Raw genomic sequence first — 5,649 nt, forward strand, 5'->3', positions numbered from 1 at the left:
TGTACGTTATGACGTAATTCTATATGACGTTATACGTCATGACGTAAGTCTATATGACGTCATCCGTTGTGGCGTAGTACTAGCTGACGTTATACGTTATAACGCTATACAATATAGCGCTGTACGTTATGACGTATTACTATGTGACGTTATACGTTGTACCTTAATACTACATGACATTATACGTTATGACTTATTACTATGTTACGTAGTACGTGATGACGTAATTCTGAATGACGTTGTACGTCATGACGTAATTCTATATGACGTCATCCGTTATGACGCAATACTATGTGACGTTATACGTTATGACGCAATACAATATAGCGCTATACGTTATGACGATTTACTTTGTGACGTTATACGTTATTACACAATAACATATAACGTTGTACGTCATTACGCAATACTATATGACGTTATACGTTATGACGTAATACTATGGCGTTATACGGCATGGCGCAATACTATATGACGTTATACGTTGTACCGTAATTCTATATGACGTTATACGTTATTACGTCACACAATATAACGTTATGCGTCAAGACGTATTACTGTGTGACGTTATACGTTCTACCTTAATACTACATGACATTATACGTTATGACGTATTACTATGAAACGTTGTACGTTATGACGCAATATTATATGTCGTCATTCGGAATGACACAATACTATATGCCGTGATACGTTATGGCGTATTACTATGTGGCGTTATAAGTTATGACGTAATACTCTGAAACGTTGTACGTCATGACGTAATACTATATGACGTTATACGTCATGACGTAATTCTGTAGTACGTCATCCGTTGTGGCGTAGTACTATGTGTTGTTATGCGTTATTACGCAATACCATATAACGTTACACGTCATGACGTAATTCTTTATGACGTCATCCGTTCTGACACAATATTATATGACGTTATACGTTATTACGCAATACCATATAACGTTATAAGTCATGGCGCAATACTATATGACGTTATACGTTGTACCGTAATTCTATATGACGTTATACGTTACGACGTCACACAATATAACGTTATACGTCATGACGTATTACTATGTGACGTTATACGTTATACCTTACTACTGCATGACATTATACGTTATGACGTATAACTCAGTGACGTTGTGCGTTATGACATAATTGTGTATGACGGTATACGTCATGACGTAATTCTATATGACGTCATCCGTTCTGACGTAGAACTATGTGACGTTATACGTCATGGCGCAATACAATATAGCGCTATACGTTATGACGAATTACTTTGTGACGTTATACGTTATTACACAATAACATATAACGTTGAACGTCATGACACAATACTATATGACGTTATACGTTATGACGTAATTCAATATGACGTTATACGTTATGACGTAATTCAATATGACGTTATACGTCATGGCGGAATACTATATGACGTCATTCGGAATGACGCAATACTATGTGACGTTATCCGTTATGACGCAATACAATATAGCGCTATACGTCATGACGTATTACTATGTGACGTTATACGTTATAAATTAATACTACATGACATTATACGTTATGGCGTATTACCTTGTGACGTTATACGTTATAACACAACAACATATAACGTTGTACGTCATGGCGCAATGCTATATGACGTTTTAAGTTATGACGTAATACTATATGACGTTATACGTCATGGCGTAATTCTATATGACGTCATCCGTTCTGACGTAGAACTATGTGACGTTATACGTTGTACCGTAATTCTATATGACGTTATACGTTATGACGTAATTCTGTATGACGTTATACGTTATGACGTAATTCTATACGACGTTTTACGTCATGACGCAATACCATATAACGTTATACGTCATGGCGCAATACTATATGACGTTATACGTTGTACCGTAATTCTATATGACGTTATACGTTACGACGTCACATAATATAACGTTATACGTCATGACGTATTACTATGTGACGTTATACGTTATACCTTACTACTGCATGACATTATACGTTATGACGTATAACTCAGTGACGTTGTGCGTTATGACGTAATTGTGTATGACGTTATACGTCATGACGTAATTCTATATGACGTCATCCGTTCTGACGTAGAACTATGTGACGTTATACGTTATGACGCTATACTATATAGCGCTATATGTTAAGACGTATAACTATGTGATGGTATACGTTAAACCGTAATTCCATATGACGTTATACGTTATGGCGTATTAATATGTGACGTTATACGTTATGACGCAATATTATATGACGTCAATCGGAATGACGCAATACTATAAGCCGTTATACGTTATGACGTAAAACTATATGACGTTATACGCCATGGCGCAATACTATATGACGTTATACGATATACCTCAATACTACATGACATTATACGTTATGACGTATTACTATGTGACGTTGTGCTTTATGACGTAATTCTATATGACGTTATTCTATATGACGTCATTCGTTGTGGCTTAGTTCTATGTGACGTTATACTTTATGACGCAATACTATATGACGTCATACGTTATGACGTAATACTATGTGACGTTATACGTTATGGCGCAATACAATATAGCGCTATACGTTATGACGAATTACTTTGTGACGTTATACGTTATTACACAATAACATATAACGTTGAACGTTATGACACAATACTATATGACGTTATACGTTATGACGTAATACTATATGACGTTATACGTCATGGCGCAATATTATATGACGTCATTCGGAATGACGCAATACCATATGACGTTATACGTTATGGCGTATTACTATGTTACGTTATACGTTATTACGACACACAATATAACGTTATGCGTCAAGACGTATTACTGTGTGACGTTATACGTTCTACCTTAATACTACATGACATTATAAGATATGACGTATTACTATGTGACGTACGTTATGACGTAATACTATATGACGTCATCCGTTGTGGCGTAGTACTATGTGACGTTATACCTTTGTACACAATAACACACAACGTTATACGTCATGGCGCAATACTATATGACGTTATACGTTATGACGTATTACTATGTGCCGTTATACGTCATGGCGTAATTCTATATGACGTCATCCGTTCTGACGTAGAACTATGTGACGTTATACGTTGTACCGTAATTCTATATGACGTTATACGTTATTACGTCACACAATATAACGTTATGCGTCAAGACGTATTACTGTGTGACGTTATACGTTCTACCTTAATACTACATGACATTATAAGATATGACGTATTACTATGTGACGTGCGTTATGACGTAATACTATATGACGTCATCCGTTGTGGCGTAGTACTATGTGACGTTATACCTTTTTACACAATAACACATAACGTTATACGTCATGGCGCAATACTATATGACGTTATACGTTATAACGTAATTCAATATGACGTTATACGTCATGACGTAATTCTATATGACGTCATCCGTTCTGACGTAGAACTATGTGACGTTATACGTTATGACGTAATTCAATATGACGTTATACGTTATGACGTAATTCAATATGACGTTATACGTCATGACGGAATACTATATGACGTCATTCGGAATGACGCAATACTATGTGACGTTATCCGTTATGAGGCAATACAATATAGCGCTATACGTTATGAGGTATTACTATGTGACGTTATACGTTATAAATTAATACTACATGACATTATACGTTATGGCGTATTACCTTGTTACGTTATACGTTATTACACATTAAAATATAACTTTGTTCGTCATGACGCAATACTATATGACGTTATACGTTATGACGCAATACTATATGACGTCATCCGTTATGACGTAGTACTATGTGACGTTATACCTTATGACGCTATACTATATAGCGCTATATGTTAAGACGTATAACTATGTGATGGTATACGTTAAACCGTAATTCCATATGACGTTATACGTTATGGCGTATTAATATGTGACGTTATACGTTATGACGCAATATTATATGACGTCATTCGGAATGACGCAATACTATATGACGTTATACGTTATGGCGTATTACTATGTTACGTTATACGTTATTACACATTAAAATATAACGTTGTTCGTCATGACGCAATACTATATGACGTTATACGTTATGGCGTATTACTATGTGACGTTATACGTTATGACGCAATACCATATAGCGCTATATGTTATGACGTATTACTATGTGACGTTATACGTTATACCTTAGTACTACATGACATTGTACGTTATGGCGTATTACTCTGTGACGTTGTCCGTTATGACGTAATTCTGTACGACGTTATTCTATATGACGTCATTCGTTGTGGCTTAGTGCTATGTGACGTTATACGTTATGACGCAATACTATATGACGTCATACGTTATGACGTAATACTATGTGACGTTATACGTTATGGCGCAATACAATATAGCGCTATACGTTATGACGAATTACTTTGTGACGTTATACGTTATTACACAATAACATATAACGTTGAACGTCATGACACAATACTATATGACGTTATACGTTATGACGTAATACTATATGACGTTATACGTCATGGCGCAATATTATATGACGTCATTCGGAATGACGCAATACTATATGACGTTATACGTTATGGCGTATTACTATGTTACGTTATACGTTATTACACATTAAAATATAACGTTGTTCGTCATGACGCAATACTATATGACGTTATACGTTATGGCGTATTACTATGTGACGTTATACGTTATGACGCAATACAATATAGCGCTATACGTTATGACGTATTACTATGTGACGTTATACGTTATGACGCAATACCATGTAGCGCTATATGTTATGACGTATTACTATGTGACGTTATACGTTATACCTTAGTACTACATGACATTGTACGTTATGGCGTATTACTTTGTGACGTTGTGCGTTATGACGTAATTCTGTACGACGTTATACGTCATGACGTAATTCTATGTGACTATGTGACGCTATACGTTATGACGCTATACAATATAGCGCTATACGTTATGACGTATTACTATGTGACGTTATACGTTATGACGTTGTCACGTCGGAGGCACAAAAGATCGCGAAATTAACAAATCGCAAATGATATCCTCGCGCCGCGGCACGAATGAAACGATTCTTTCACAAATAGGGTGAAGAAAATAGAATTTGATACGCAAAGATCAAATTTATTATAGAAAATCCAACTGAGTAACGGTTACAACGGATAGATTCGAAGTATCACAATAGACTGTATTTACGCTCGTTTTGGAAGGTCGCTCTACCGAGGATCTAGTCCCTTTGGAGGGGGTCTCGTTAATCCATTGTTTCAACGGGTGTGGCCTTTAGAGTGTTCGGTCTATTTATTTACTAATCAGATGATTCCTTGAGTGTGTGACACTCCCCCCTTCTTAGATTCGCTTTACTCCGTGGAAGCGTATGGTTCTGGTGGGTCGTCTGATTTGGATGACCCCGCTATTTTCATCATCTGCGATGATTTGGTAAGTGACCGTCCTTGGTGCTGATGTTTGATCGATCCTGTTTACTCGAGCGGTAGGACAGAGTATTCTGATACATACATTTTTGGGAAGTGATCGGTGTAGACATTCGAAAAGTTTACATTTGTACATTTTTGGTAGGAATGATAATATA

This window comes from Bombus fervidus, unplaced genomic scaffold (genome assembly GCF_041682495.2).
Source record: "Bombus fervidus isolate BK054 unplaced genomic scaffold, iyBomFerv1 scaffold0020, whole genome shotgun sequence".
NCBI lineage: Eukaryota > Metazoa > Arthropoda > Insecta > Hymenoptera > Apidae > Bombus > Bombus fervidus.